Below are 16,880 nucleotides of genomic sequence, written 5' to 3' on the forward strand. Positions count from 1 at the left end.
ATCTCCCTCCCTGCCTTGCCAATGTTCTCCTTTAGGAACAACAGCCATTGAGGAAGGCTGAGATAAATGGTGGCAGATGTTCTTACTTAAGCCATAGCGGAGGTAGACTATATAAAAGGCTGCATTGGGAACCAGTGCCTGGATGGTAGGACTTCCCTGCCCTCCTCTGCGACAACAGAGGTCTACCCTGAACCCTGTGTTCTTGAGCTCTTCTTCTTAGTGACATATATGAGATCATCACCCCCCTCCCCACACACACACTTGTACTGCACCTTAGTATCATGAACCTCATTACAAAACCAATACAGTCAAAATTTTTAAAAAAGCAGGAAACTAGGGGAAATTTTTATAGCAAATTTCTCTGAGAAAAGGTCTTATTTCTCAAATATAAAGGGAACTGAGCCAAATTTATAAAACTGAGAACCAATCCTCAATCCATAAATAGTCAAGAGATATGAACAGGCATTTTTCAGAAGAAATCAGTTATTAATAGCATGGAAAAAATGCTCCAAGTCACTAATAATTAGAGAAATACAAACGAAAGCAACTCTAAGGTACCAAACTCACACCAATCAGATTGGCTAGCAAGACAGAAGAGGAAAATGACAAATGCTGGAGGGTATGTGGAAAAATAAATATACTAATGCACTGTTACTGGAGTTGTGAATTGTTCACACCATTCTGGAGAACAATTTGAAATGTGCCCAAAGGTCTATAGAATTGTACATACCCTTTAACTTAGCAATACAACTATTAGGTCTGTACCCCAAAGAAATCATAGACAAAGGAAGAGGAACCATATGTACAAAATTTTTTGTAGCATTTCTTTTTGGGGTAGCAAAGAATTGGAAACAGGGTATGCCCATCGATCGGAGCATGGTTGAACAAATTCTGGTATAAGATCATGATGGAATACAATTGTACTGAAAGAAATAATGAAATAGGGACAGCTAGGTGGCACAGTGGATAGAGCACTGGGCCTGGAGTCAGAAGGACTTGAGTTCAAATCCGGCCTCAGACCAGACACTTGACCTTACTAGCTGTGTGACCCTGGGCAAGTCACTTAAACCCAATTGCCTCACCAAAAAAATAAAGAAATAATGAAATAGATGGTTTCAGAAAGATGTGGGAAGACTTATATGAGCTGATGCAAAGTGAAGTGAGTACAACTAGGAGAACATGGTACACAGTAACAGCAATATTATAATGAAAATCAACTATGGAAGACTTAGCTACTCTGATTAATACAATGTTCCATAATAGTTCCAAAGGACCTGTGTTGAAAAATGCTATCCATCAGAGAGCTGATTGATTCTGAGTATAGATTGAAGCATATTTTCTTTCATTTTCTGGCTTTTTTTACATGGCCAATGTGTATGTTTTACATGATTTCAAATGTATAATGGATATCACATTTCTTGCCTTCTCAATGAGTTCTTGCCTTCAATGAAATCAAATGAATTTCTTGCCTTCAACAATCTTTCCATTGGTCTTTCACACCCTTATACCGAGGTGGTAGAGATGATGCATCAGATGATGTTGAACATCTGTGATTCATTGCATAGCCAGTCTCGCCAACTGATGGATATTTTGGTCAGATCTGATTTGTGCTGCAACCTGAGTGTGTGCTGAGTGCTCTGATTCACAGAGTTAGAATAAACTACAGTATCCAGGCCCACAAATAAATAAGTTACTTATTTACGTTGCTTCTGTTTTCTTTGTCAAGAAGAATCCTCTTTAGGTTGAAGAGTGTAGAAGGAAAAGGGTTAAGGAATAGAAACCCAAGATAAACAGGAAGTTAGCAAAAGAGCACCTCGCTACCCTTGATGAGTTTGTCTTGGTCAGACCAGACTGAGACAAATTGGCTCCTTTGTAATTTGTGGTTACTGAAAGAATTTTCAGATGAGATCGCTGAACCAACGTTGTCTTTGGGGAAATGTGAAGAACCTGAGAGGGGAAGGCAGTGTTAGATAAACAAATGTTGTCCAGGCTTCACAAAGGGCAAAGTATAGGATTTGCAACCTCTAGGATGGCAAGCTTGACGTTAGTCCATAGCACTGTTGCAGAAAAGACTCTGAACTGGGTCATTAATGAACGCTCAGAAAGGTGAGTAATGGTCACTCTAGGTCATCATGAATTCATTAAGAAGAAGTCATGCCAGACTAACCTGACTTCCTTTTCGCACATGATTAGCCTTAAGGAAGTGCTATAAATGCAGTGTGCTTGGATTTCAGCCAGCCCTTCGGCTGAGTCTTCTAAGTTGGAGAAACGTGGGCTGAAATTAGGTAAAATGCTAAATGGTTGGGTGATCATTAACAAAGTATTGATTAATGGATTTTTATCAGCTTGAAGGAAGAGCAAAAGGGCCATGATAATAGGGTTCTGCCCTGTGCTGTAGGTTGTTATTATACAAAAGGAATAGGAATACATAGACTGCAGTGGATAGAGTGTTAGATCTGGAGTCAGGAAGATGTTAGTTCAAATCTGACCTCAAACATTTACTGGGCAAGTCACTTATCTGTCTGCCTTAGTTTTCTCATTCGTAAAATGGGGATAATAATTGTATCTACTTCTAAGGGTTGCTGTGAGGATTAAATGAAATAATTGCAGAGTGCTTTGCAAATGTTAAGATGCTACATAAATGTTAGCAGTCATTAACTATGATTAATATGCTAATTTCTATCAAAACCCAAGAACCAGTATTATATGTAATACAGAAACACTAGGGTTCCTTTAAATAAGACCAGGGGTCAAGCAAGAATGTACATTATCACTGCTATCATTTGACATACATCTAGAAATACTAGCTATAGGAATAAGAAAAAGAAAATTGAGGAAATAAGCACATGCAAAGAGGAAACAAAACTATTGCTTTTTTTTGGTGATATAAGATCATATAATGGTCAACTTAAAGAACTCTAGATATACAACTAAAATTAATTAAAACAATAACTTCATCAAAATAAAAGAACATAAAATAAATACACACAAGTGATCAGCCCTTCTGAAGGTTACCAACAAAACCAAACAGGAAGAAACAAAAGGAGAAATTACATTCAGAATAAATGCAGAATGCATAAATTATTTGAGAGATCATTGATTAAGACAGAGATGGGAATTATATGGTTATAACTATAAACTGTTCTTTACAAAAATAACAGTAGTATAAATAATTGGGAAAGAACTAATTATTTAATGCTACCTACATTTATTTATTCAGTTCTATGCCAATGAAGCTACTGAATGGTTACTTTCTAGACCTAGGAAAAATAACAACATTCAACTGGAATTTCAAAAAAATTAAACACTTGATCAATCAACAACTTTTTATTATATACTTGATGAAGTGGTTAGGAGACCAGATCGAGGGTCAGGAAGGCTTGGATTTGAATCTACCTCAGTCATTTGCTAGCTATGTGACCCTGGGTAAATCACTTAACTTCGCTAGGGCTCAGTTTCCTGATCTGTATGTAATGGGGGTCTAGTGCCTGCACAGAAGGCCTGGGATGGCATCCCTCCATGTTGAAAACCTGGGACTCTGACTTCTTGCAGAACTGCGATGACATGTAAGAGAAGTATCTAATAGATGTTTTGTAACTGGTTTGAATCAGCTAGCCATGTTTTAAAGTGAAGACTTTCTGATTGGCTGCAGAGGCGTTCAAACAGGCCTCCCGACATCAGTTCCCTCCTCTCTTCACCTCATTCTTCTTTTGGCTTCATTTGATGACTCCTCAGCTCATGGTATCTGGTGAGAGACCATGCCAACATTGGGAGTTTAAAAAAGCCAGGAGAGTGAGCCACAAGAATCTGAGAGTCAAAGTCCAGGTCAGGTTTCATGCTACTACTTCACTGATGCCCTCAGGATTAAAGGAACAGCCTTTGAGTGATTTTTAGGACTCTAGCCCAGTGGTACCTGAAATATGGCTGGACATAAACTTGGTGGAACTGAATGAAGTTTTGAGCCTACTCACCTAGAAACCAATATGGCATAAAGAATGGTATGCCTCTGAGGTGTTGAGAGGGCAGGTGAAATGTTTATATGTTCATTCCTGCTATATATTTAAAGTAAATGTCCCTTTATAGAAGCTAATGAGTGTTAAGTGGATGAGTAAGACTAGGACACTAGTCACAGGTCCCTAACAATAGTGGGAAGGAAAAGCAGTTAGTAGGAGCTTGAGCCAATGGCAATAAAGAAGAGAAACCCTAACCCCTCAGGGTTACACTCAACAATCCTGAGGGACTATGCATTAGGCCTGGCTCAGGGAGAGAGAGCCACAACATAAATGGTGCATGTAACATAAGTCTGTTGAACTTGCTGACCTCTCAGATTGCTTCTAGCTCTAAATCCATGAATATATGAGGTCATGATTATTTCCTGCCTTCAGAACTCTGTAATGGCTAATGATGTCAGAGCACCACCATAGAGGGGCTTTGGAGTTAAGGAGAACTGAGCTCTTGTCAAGCTTTGTCCAATCCCTGCTATGTCATTTTAGGAAAGTCACTTACTTTATCTGGGTTTCAGTTTCCTTAGTTATAAAATGTCTACCCTATAATTTAGGGATCAAATTAGAAAATCTGTATGAATGTACTTTCCAAAAACAAAAAACAAATGTTGTTTATAGACTAAGTGGTACTGTGACTATTCATAATTCATATTCAATTGTAACAAGACTCTGGAGACAGGGTCTGCCAGTGGGCATTGTTTCCTATTAAAAAATAATTGATGTTTAGGAAAACCTATTTAGTCTCTAGGTTTAAGAGGTGTTTAACAGCTAAGGGACAACAGAAAATAGGAAGTTAAAATATTTACTTTGATAAGTTGGTAGATTTGTGCTCTTGTCTATGTGTGCACTCCACTGGTTAGATGGAAGCCTCCTTCATCCTTCATCTGTATAATTAACAAAATTAATAAAAAAAGTTTTTATTAATATTTTGCTTCTTATATCACCATAGGATGTATCTCTACCCACCCCCCCCCCCCCCCCCCCCGTCCTCCTCATTCCTCTCCCAGAGATCCATTCCATATGACAAATAGTATTTTTTGGAGAAAGAAAAAATATCAGCACAACTGATTGATAGGTTGAAAAAGTCCTAAAATATAGGCAGTGTGTAACATCTGTGGACCTCCCACCATCATGGAGGGGTAGGTTGGAGGTATCTTTTCGTATCTCTTTGAGTCCCACTCAATCTTTATAATTTTGTTAGATACTTTTGATTTTTTGGTGCATCCTTGTTCTTTCCATTAACTTCGTTGTAATTACTATGTATATTGTTTTCTTGCCTCTGCTCACTTCATTCTGCATGAGTTCATATAGATCTTTCCATGCTTCTCTATATTCATCACATATATCATTTCTTACAGCACAGTAATATTCCATCACATGCATGTACCACAATTTGTTTAGCTTTGCCCCAATTGATGGACACCTACTTTATTTTTAATTCTCAGCTGCTATAAATATTTTGAGTTTATGGGGCCCTTTTTTCTTATTGATGGCTTTGTTAGCATATAAGTCTAGTAATGAAGTCTCTGCTTCAAAGGCTATGGACATCTGATTCACTTTATTTGCATAATTCTAAATTGCTTTCTAAAATGGTTGTACTACTTCACAGTTCCACCAGCAATGCATTAGTGTACCTATCTTTTTGCAATCCCTCCAACATTCTTGCCATTTTTTTGTCATTTTTTGTCAGTTTGAAGGGTTGAAACCTCAGGGTTGTTTTGATTTGCAATTCTCTTATTATTAGTGATTTGGAGCATTTCATCTTTTCATGTGATTGTGAATACTTTGTAGTTCTTCTTTTGAGAACTGTTTGTTCATATCATTTGACCATTTATCTATTGAGAAATGGCTGTTAATCACGCATATATAACATATATGCTATACATATATATATATGTATACATATATAATATACACATAAATGTAATCTCATATGCCAAAATCTTATTTGACCACTTCTCTTCTAATCTTAGATGCATTAAATTTGTGTGGAAGCTTTTTAGTTTCAAATAGTTAAATTTATTTGTTTTATCTTTTGTATTTGCTTCTGTCTCTTATTTGTTAAGAATACGTTTCTTACCCATAGCTGTGAGAAGTATATGATCTCTTTCTCTTCTAATTTTTTAAAAAATAATACGGTCTGGTGCAGAACACTCAAATTCAAATTTGGCCTCAGACACTTACTAGCTGTGTGACCTTGGGCAAGTCATTTAAATCCCTGTTTACCTCAGTTTCCCCATCTGGAAAATGGACTTAAAAGTAGTGCCTACCTCCCAGAGTTGTTGTTAAAAACAAATGAGATAAAAATTGTAAAGCACTTAATACAGTGCCTGGCACTATATAGTAAGCACTATATACACCTCAGTTATCATTATCATAATTATTATTATTAATTAGTGAATGTTGTATAAGGTGTTAATCTAAGCCTCATTTCTACCTGGTTGCTTTCCAGTTTTCCCAGCAGTTTTATCAAATAGGGAGTTTTTTCCTAAGTAATTTATGTCTTCCACTTTATGAAAAACTGTTTGAGTTGTATTGTTTCTGAATCTCCCTCATCTAGTCGGTTTCATTGATATATCTCTCTATTCTTTAAGCTGTAGTAGATTGTTTCTATGTCTGTTGCTTTATAATACAGTTTGAAGTCTGGAAGTGGTATTCCCCATTTCTCCTTACTTCTTTTCATCATTTCCCTTGATATTCTAGATCTTTTGTTTTTCCAAATGAATTTTTTTTATTATTTTATCAAACTCTATAAAGTATCTCCTTGGTAATTTAATTGGTATAACATTAAAAGCATAAATCAATTTTGGAAGTATTGTCACTTCTATTATATTGTCATGCATGGCCTACCTATGAGCACTGAACATTCCTCCAGCTATTTAAATTGTTCTTTGTTCTTCAAAGAAGACCTTTGTAATTGAATCTATATAAGTTTTTTTTGGTGTGCTTTGGGAGGTTGATCCCCTGATATTTTATGCATTTTGTAATTATTTGGAATGAGGCTTCCCTTTTTATTACTGCTTCTTGTGTTTTGTTATTATTATTTAGAAATGCTGTTGATTTTTGAGGTTTTAGTTTGTAGCCTGAAGCTTTGTTGAACCTATTGTCTCAATTAGTATCTTTGCTTATTCCCTGGGGTTTTCCAAGTAAAATATCATATCATCAACAGTCAAAATTTTATTTCCTCTTTACCTATCTTTCTTTCTTTAATTCCTTTTTCTTGTCTTATTGCTATTGCTAGTATTTTGATAACTATCAAATAACAGTGAGGAGAGTGGGCACCCTTACTTCACTTTCATATTCATTGGAAAAGGTTTCCAGTATATCCCCACTTCATATGATGCTTGATTTTGGTTTTAGATAGATGTTTTTTATGATATTAAAAAGGTCCCTCTATGCCTATACTTCATAAGGTTTTTAGCCTAACACAGAGTTGAACTTTGTCAAAGGCTTTATCTGTATCTTTTGAGATGGTCATGTGGTTTTAGGTGTTTCAGTTTTAAATATGACTGATTATGTTCTTTGTTTTCCCAATGTTAAACCATCCTCACATCCCTGGTATAAATTTCACTTGTTCATAATTAATGATTTTTTCAGATACATCATTGTACTCTGAGAGGATTTTGTTTAAGATTTTTCAGTCAATATTCATTAATTATATTGGCCTGTAGTTTTCTTTCCAAGTTTTCTCTTACCTTGCTTTAGGTATTAGGACTATATTTATACCATAAAAGGATTCTGGTAGGGTTCTTTCTTTCTGAACTTTTGAGAATACTTTGTGTATGGGTACTAACTATCCTTTAGAAGTTTGATAGGATTCTCCTGTGAATTCATCAGGTCTAGGAGTTTGTTTGTTTGTTTGTTTTACTTTAGTAATTCCTTTACTACTAGTTCCATTTCTTTTTGTGAGATCAGGTTATTTAAGATCTCTAAATAGTCTTCTGATAATGTAGGTATTTTATATTTTTGAAGGTATTCTTTTATTTCTTTTGTATTCTCAGTTTGGTTGGCATGTAACTGTGCACGATATATATTCTCATTCTTTTTATTTCTTCTGGTTTTGCTGTGATTTCATCTTGCTTATTTGCTATTTTATTGATTTGATTTTTGGCTCAATTCTTTTTAATCAGATTAGCTAAGGTTTATCAATTTTATTTGTCTTTTCAAAGAACCAGCTTTTAGTTTTAGTTATAATTACTATGTTTTTTTCCAATTTACCTCTTTCCCCTCTAATTTTTTAATATTGCTTCTTTCATGAATATTCAGTTCATTAATCCTCTTTCTTTTTTTCTATTTTGTTAATATATAATTGCAAGGATGTGCTTTCCCCCCTGAGGACTGCTTTAGATACATCCTAGAAATTTTGGTGTGTTGTTTCATTATTATTATTTTAATCTACAAAGTTACTATTTGTTTCTGTGATTTGTTCTTTGACCCACTGATTATTTAAGATTCCATTGTTAAGTCTCCATTTGAATCTATAGTATTTGTGGTCCCTGAAACAATTTCTATTTTTATTGCATTATAGTTTTTAAAATTTTTAATTTATGGAATGTGATGAGCATTTCCATAATATAGTACAGTAAAAAAGATGATTGTATATGAAATTGAAAATCTACTATGCACAACTTGCTGTTTCTTTCAAATATTCAACAAAATTATCATGTAAATTTCTTTTTTTTTCTCTCATTCTTCCTTCCCCCTGCCCCACTCATGGCTACCATTAGACACAAATAGGGATATGTATATAAAATTGTTCTACACATACTTATATTTATCAGTTCTTTTTCTGGCTGCAGATAGTGTCTTTCTTCATATGTCCTTTATAGTTAATTTGGGTATTTATAATAGTCAAAATAACTTAATCACTCAAAGTCATTCTTAAAAGGACATTGCCATTACTGTATACAATGTTCTCTTGGTTCTGCTTATTTTGTTTTTCAGTATTTAGTGCATGTCTTTCCATGTTTTTCTAAAATCATTGAGCTCGACATTTCTTACAGCACAGTAGTATTCCATCACAATCATATACCTCAACTTGTTCAGCCATTCCGTAATTGATGGGCATCTCTGCAATTTTGAGGTTTTTTTTTTTGCCACCACAAAGAGAGCTGCTATAAATATTTTAGAATATATAGGTTCTTTTCCTTTCCCCATAATTATCTTTGGAAATAGACCGAGTAGTGGTATTACTGGGTCCAAGGGTGTAGGTAGTTTAATATCTCTTTGGGCATAGTTCCAGATTGCTCTCCAAAATAGTTGGATCACAATTCCACCAACAATGAATTAATGTCCCAATTTTTCCACATCCCCTCCAACCTTTGTTACTTTCCCCTTCTATCATTTTGGTTAACCTGATAGAAGTAAAATGATATCTCAAGGTTGTTTTAGGTTGCATTTCTCTAATCAATAATGATGTAGAGCATTTTTCATATGACCATAAATTGTTTTGACATTTTCATCAGAAAACTGTTCATATCCTTTGATCATTTATCAACTGGGGAATGACTCATATTCTTATAGATTTGACAAAGTTTTTTATATATTTTAGATATGAGATCTTTATCTGATAAACTGTCTGTAAAATTATGCTCCCCCCAAATTTTCTGCTTTCCTTCTGATCTCGGCTACATTTGTTTTATTTGTACAAAACCTTTTTAATTTAAGGTGATCCAAATTATCCATTGTACACCTAACTTTGTTCTTTATTTCCTATTTATTCATAATTAGGATAAGAAATATGTTCCACATTCTTCTAATTTTATTTTAAAATCTCTCTTTATATCTAGGTCTTGTATCCATTTTGACCTAATCTTGGTAAATGGTGTAAGATATTGGTCTATGTCCAGTTTCTGCCATACTACTTTCCAGTTTTCCCAACAATTTTTTTTTTGCCAAATAATTAATCCTTATCCCAAAATCTGAAGTCTTATACTTGTCAAATATGAGGTTATTACGTTTATTTGTTGCTGTAAATTGTATGTCTATTCTATTCCAATTAATTTACCTTTCTATTTCTTAGCCAGTTCCAGATAGTTTTAATGATTCAAGTTTAAGATTTTGTACTGCTAAAGCTTTCTTTACGTTTTTTAAATTATTTCCTTTTACATTCTTGATTTTTTTTTGTTTTTTCAATTGAATTTTGTTATTATTTTTCCTAATTCAGTAAAAAATTTTTTTGGCAATTTACTTGTAATATATATGTGTGTGTGTATATACATATATATATATACATATATATGTATATATATATATGTTTGGGTAAAATGGTCATTTTTATTATCTTGGCCCTGCCTACCCATGAATAATTAATATTTCTCTAATTATTTAAATCAGATTTTATTTGTATAAAAAGTTTTTTTTTATAATTTTTTTTATATAGTTCCTGGGTTTGTTTTGGCAGGTGTACTCCCAGGTATTTTATACTGTCTAGAGTTATTTCAAATAGGGAATTTTTAGTATTTTTTCTTGCAGAGTTTTGTTTGTGACATATAGGAATACTTATGTTTTAGGTGGATTTATTTTATATTCTGGTACTTTGCTAAAATTATTCATTGTTTTATCTAACTTTTTAGTTGAGTCTTAGGAATTTTCTAAGTATATAATCATATCTTCTACAAAAAGAGATAAATTTATTACCTCATTCCCTATTCTGATTCCTTTTATTTCTTTTTCTTTTTTATTGCTATTGGTAAGATTTCCAATGTAATAGTGAATAATATTGGTGACAGTGGACATCTTTGTTTCACATCTGATCTTACTGGGAAGGCTAGATTATCCTCATTACAAATAATGCTTACTGGTGGTTTTAGGTAATTTTTTTTTTTAACAATTTAAGGAAAAATTCATTTATACCAATACTTTCAAGTGTTTTTAAATAAAAATGAGTGTTGCACTTTATCAAAAATCTTTTCTGCATCTATTGACATAATCATATGATTTTTTTAAAAAAAACTTTTATTATTGTTGTAATCAATTATGTTAATAGTTTTCCATATGTTAAACCATCCCTGCATTCCTGGTTTGAATCCCACTTAATTATAGTGCATAATCTTTGTAATATGTTGTTGTAATCTTTTAGGTAGCATTTTATTTAGGATTTTTGCATCCATACTTATTAATGAAATTGGCCTATAATTTTCTTTTTCTGTTTTTACTCTTCTTGGTTTAGGTATCAGTATTATATTTGTTTCATAAAAGGAATTTGGTAGGATCCCTTCTTTACTTATTATTCCAAATAATTTATTTAATATTGGAATTAGTTGATTTTTAAAATGTTTGATAGAATTCACTTGTAAATCCATCTAGTCCTGGTGCTTTTCTCTTAGGAAGCTCATTTATAGTCCATTCAATTTCTTTTTCTGAAGTGTCTATTTAGATATTCTATTTCCTCTTCTGCTAATCTAGGCAACTTATATTTTTGTAAATATTCTTCCATTTCACTTAAATTGTTAAATTTATTGGCATATAATTGAGCAAAATAACTCCTTATAATTGCTTTAATTTCATTTTTATTAGTGGTACATTCACCCTTTTCATTTTTGATACTAGTGATTTGGTTTTCTTCTTAAAATCAAATTAACCAATTGTTTATTTTTTCACAAAACCAACTTCTAGTTTTATTTATTAATTTAATGGTTTTTTACTCTCAATTTTTAATAATCTCACCTTTAATTTTTAGGATTTCCAATTTAGTGTTTAATTGGGGATTTTTAATTTGTTCTTTTTCTAGTTGTTTTAATTGAATACTCAATTCGTTAGTCTGCTCTTTCTCTATTTTATTGATATAAGCATTTAGAGGTATGAATTTTCCTCTAATCACTGCTTTTGCTGTAACCCATAAGTTTGGATATGTTGTCTTATTATTGTCATTCTCTGTAATGAAATTGTTGATTGTTTCTATGATTTGTTCTTTCATCCACTCATTCTTTAAGATTGGTTTGTTTGATCTCTGATTAGTTTTTTATCTATGTTTCCTTGGTACCTTATTAAATACAATTTTTATTGCATTATGATTTGAAAAGGATACTTTTAATATTTCTGCTTTTCTGCTTCTAACTATAATATTTTAATATATTAATATGTGATCAATCTTTGTAAAGGTATCATGAACTGTTGAAAAAAGGTGTATTCCTTTCTATTTCCATTTTATTCTCTCCAGATATATAACATATCAAGTTTATCTAAAATTTTACTCATTTCCTTATCTTTTTTTTGGTTAAGCAATTGGGGTTAAGTGACATGCTCAGAGTCACACAGCTAGTGAGTGTTATGTATCTGAGGCTGGATTTGAACTCAGGCCCTCCTGACTCCAGGGCCAGTGGTCTATCCACTGTGCCACCTAGCTGTCCCCTTAACTTCTTTCTTATTTATTTTTTGGTTAGATTTATGTAGTTCTGAGAAGAAAATATTAAAGTTACCTGCTATTACAGGACTACTAACTATCTCCACTTGTAATTCATTTAACTTTTCTTTTAAAAATTTAGATGCTACTGTATTTGGTGCCTTCCTCTTTCTCACCTACTCTCCTATAGGCTCTTCTCTTTTTGAGACCACAAAGGTCACCTTCCCCAAACTGATGTCATTGATTTGACTCTAGAGCATCACTCATTCCTTCCTATGTCCCTATTTTGCCCCACCCCATTTCAGGTACTTTTCCATGTTGTACTATTGTCTCACAAAAGAAGTATTCACCTGTAGGCAGGACATCTCCAAGTTCTACCCATTATACCCCCATTCACCACTTTACTGTTACCCCTACCATATTTCTCCCTTCACCCCTTGTGTACACTTACAAAGAGGTCTCCTCCTGCTCTCTCTTTTGTCACTGTTGCTCTTGCTGTCTGCATTTATTTACTTCTGCAGTTCTGTTGTTTGGGGCATTTAAGAAGCAAACAATCTCTTCAGTTCTGGTTTTCTTTCTAAAAATGTTTCAAACTCTTTTTTATTATTGAACATCCATCTTTTTTTCCTGTATGGTTAAGCTCAGATTTGCAGGATCAGTTTCCCTGGGCTACATCCTGAGCTCTAGTATTCTTTTAGACACATTATTCCACTCCTTTCTCCTTTTTCTAGTGATCGTGTAATAGTCTTGTGTTATTTGAATATCCTTTCTTATGTTTTTTAGAGATGTTTCTTTTAATGATTTGAAGAACTAGTTTCTGAATTGAATTGTTAAATTTAACTAATATGTGTCTTGGATTTTGCAGCCCTCGGTTGATTTCTGGAGATGACCTGTGTATTTTTCAATTGAGTTTTCAGATTCTATGTTCAGAAGTTTTGGACTTCTATTTTTCTTCTATTATTTCCTTCATTGTGGTATTAAGGATTTTTGTCCTGTTGTGTTCTTCTGTGGGACTTGTGATCCTTAAGTTATCTCTATGCATCCTCTCTTCAAGATCCATATGTTTTGCTTGCATATTTTTTAATGTTTTTATTTTTTGCTTCTCTTTTTCAAGATTGTCCTTCATTTCTGTGTATTTGCTTCTCTAATCTACTTTCTCTTTTGATTCTTTGATGAAGCTTGCCATTGCAGATTCAATTTTTGTCCTGCTCATTATTTTCATTCAGTAGGACATAAATTCTGCTCTCATAGTTCCCATTTCTCTTTTAAACCACTCAGGAACAGTGAGTTGTGATTCCATTTTCTCCTCAAGTTCCACAGGTTCCCAGGTTGATGATAAGAGAGAGTGGGGAGAAAAGATGAATATGGGAGGGAATGGGTCAAGGATAAATGGAAAAGGGTTGGCCTTGGCAAAGAAAAGACCCACCTCTTCTCCATGGAGAGTGATAGGGCAGAAGATATTGAGGGATGAGGAGGAATGGAGAAGAGGTAGTTCTTATTCAATAGCTTTAGTTTTTTCAATGAATTTACAACAAAGTTCTCAGTTGAAAGTAGAGGGAGTGTGGTGCCCTGTAGGCTTGACCAGAGATAAGAAAGCTTGGAATGGTAGTTGTGGAGAGGGGGATGGTGAATTGATTGGTCAGGATACCTGCTTTTCTATGATGAGGGCCCAGTTGAGATTAGATGAGAAGTTCATAGGGCATTCACTTGATATGCTTTCGTGATTTCCTCCAGCTCTTCCTCCAGTGTGCTAAAGGAGTAGATAGTGAGCGTAAACCAGGATCAGAGTTTGGCAAAGTGTGGTTAGTGGTAGGATGAGGAGGCAAAGTTGGGTCACTTTGTCTTTGTTTTTGTATCTGTATGTTAGATGATACCTGGTATGTAGTAGGTGCTTAATGATTGCTTGATGAATTGATTTGAATAATTAACTGTGAGGTTTCCAGAGTTGACTGCTCTTGATAAGATGTGTTCTTGAAATAGCCCCTCAGTGAAATAGAATTGGGGTGTGTGTGTGTGTGTGTGTGTAATTTTGAGATAAAGATTGCTTAAAAGCTATGGTAGGGTATTACTGTTCTCATATTTAGCTATTTGGATCATTCACTCTTTCCAGATCTTGTCCTATCTTCTTCTTCTTCAATCCTTTGTCCATGAAATAGACTTCTCCTCCCTGCCTTCTCTATCTGATTTTATCCTTCCCCTTCTTTTTTTGTGAGGCAATTGGGGTTAAGTGACTTGCCCAGAGTCACACAGTTAGTGAGTATTATGTGTTTGAGGCCAGATTTGAACTCAGGTCCTTTTGACTCCAGAGTCAATGCTCTATCCACTGCACCACCTAGCTGCCCCAAATCCTTCCCCTTCTTAAAGGTCCAGTTCAGGTACCATCTCATTCATGAAACCTTCTTTGATTCTCTTCCCCACCTTAGAAGTGGTCTCTCTCACCAGAGGTGCTAGTCTTCCCTGAACACTCCATACACTCCTGTATTAGAGTGTAAGCTCCTTGAAGGCAGGGACCATTTACAATTTTCATTCTTATATCCCTAGTACTTAGCATAATGCCTCCAATGTGTTGTTATTTTTCAGTCATTTTTAGTTGTATCTGACTGTGACCCCACTTGGGATTTTCTTGGCAAAGATACTGGAGTGGCTTATTATTTCCTTCTCCAGATCCTTTCACAGATCAGGAAACTGAGGCAAATAGTTACATGATTTGCCAGAGTCACACAGCTAGTTAATATCTGAGACCAGATTTGAACTCAGGTCTTCCTGATTCCAGGCCAGGCACTCTATCCATTGCACCACCTAGTTGCCTCTAATGTAGTAGTGCCTTAATAAATACCTTTTCAGTTGTGTTGACCTGAGTGCTCTTGGGTCCAACCCATCTATCAGTGTGAACCATTTTGTAAACTAACAGAATGTGCTTGAAGGTCATTAGACTTGGTTCTTCAGTGTTTGGGAGGAGGAGATTATTTGCCAATCATCTAGAAGTAAGCTTTGCCTCAGATCATCAAAACATCATAGTATCATGGATTTAAGGGTCTCCGAGGCCATTGAGTCTGAGCCACAGAGAAGTTGAGTGATTTGCCCAAGGTCACACAGCTTCTAAGTGTTTGAGGCCGAATTCCCTCTTTTTATTTACCTCTTCATGCTCACCTCCCTCACATAAATGATGAAGGACTGTGGTTGTTATTACTCTGGAGGGAAAATGTCTCTAAACAGCAAATGCAATCCAGATGTACCAAGAATAATCCATTTACTGACAGAAGCCATTTTTGTGATAGGTTGAAAAAAAATCAGAAGGTGGGTGGAATTAAGGGGGTGGATTCCTTATACTAATCACTTATGATGCATGATGTAAACTATCCCTCTGGCAGTGTCAGTTGTGGGAAAGATGGGACAACCCCCACTGGATCGTGGATCCTTTACTGGGGTGTTCCAATATGCTCATGCCCAATTTCCAGCTTTTTCTTGTTATCTAAGAAGTGGAAACAGAATTACAGGGTATTGACATAGCAACAGAGTTGTCACAAATTTTAGCCCATTGAGAAGATGTGTGGGTATAAGCGTGATGACTCAGAGTGATATATGTTTGCTTGCAGTCTTTGCCAGTACTGTACAATTTATTTTCTTAAATGTGCCCATTTCTAATAATATCACTAGGGTAGGGTAACCAGCTGGATGATCACACAGAGCTTCCTCTTTGCTCCTTCTCCACTAACCAAACATATGCTCAGCCTAGGACAGGTTGATTCAAGTCAATAAATATAATTAGGTACTTTCTTCCTCTGTGCAGAGTGCTGTGCTGGGTCCCAGGGGATAAACATTGATGAATAAGACATGGTTCCTTTGTGCATTTAGCTCATTGGCAACTCACCTTCATATGGTCCTTTCAAGTTAACCAACTGCTTTCCTCACAATGACCCTGGTGCAAGTATGTTATCCCTGTTTTAAAGATGAGGAAACTCAGGCTTACAGTGGTGATATGACTTGACTAGGACACACAGCTACTCAATGGCAGAGGAAGTATTTGAATCTCAGCTTCCTGCTTCCAAGTCTAGTGCTCTTTCCATCCTATCTCACTTACCATTTAGTTAGGAAGGAAACACACAAAGCAGGAAGGAAGGAAGTATTTATTAAGGATGGGGAAGACATGGGTATGTATATAGGTAGCAAGGAAGGAGCCGGTAAATAGGGAGAGACAGAAGATAAGAGAAAGTGGGGATGATAGGAGCAGGAATCTACTGGAGAAGACAAAATGGGTAGGAATGGTTTCATTGCCTCCTCACTGGCTATTATGTGACAAGCACTGTGCTTTATGAATATTATCTCATTTGATCCTCACAGTAACTCTGGGAGGTAGATGCTATTATTATCATCTGCATTTTACAATCAAAGAAACTGAGGCAGGCATAGTAGGAAGAGCACGGATCAGAAATATGGAGGTTCAAGTCCTGTTCTTCCACTAATATATGACCCTTACCAAGTCAGTCAGTTGTTTAGTCAATAAGCATTTATTAAATGCTTGGTGTGTGCAA

This window comes from Vombatus ursinus, unplaced genomic scaffold, assembly GCF_900497805.2.
Source record: "Vombatus ursinus unplaced genomic scaffold, bare-nosed wombat genome assembly UNPS02014813.1, whole genome shotgun sequence".
In the NCBI taxonomy this organism is placed as follows: domain Eukaryota; kingdom Metazoa; phylum Chordata; class Mammalia; order Diprotodontia; family Vombatidae; genus Vombatus; species Vombatus ursinus.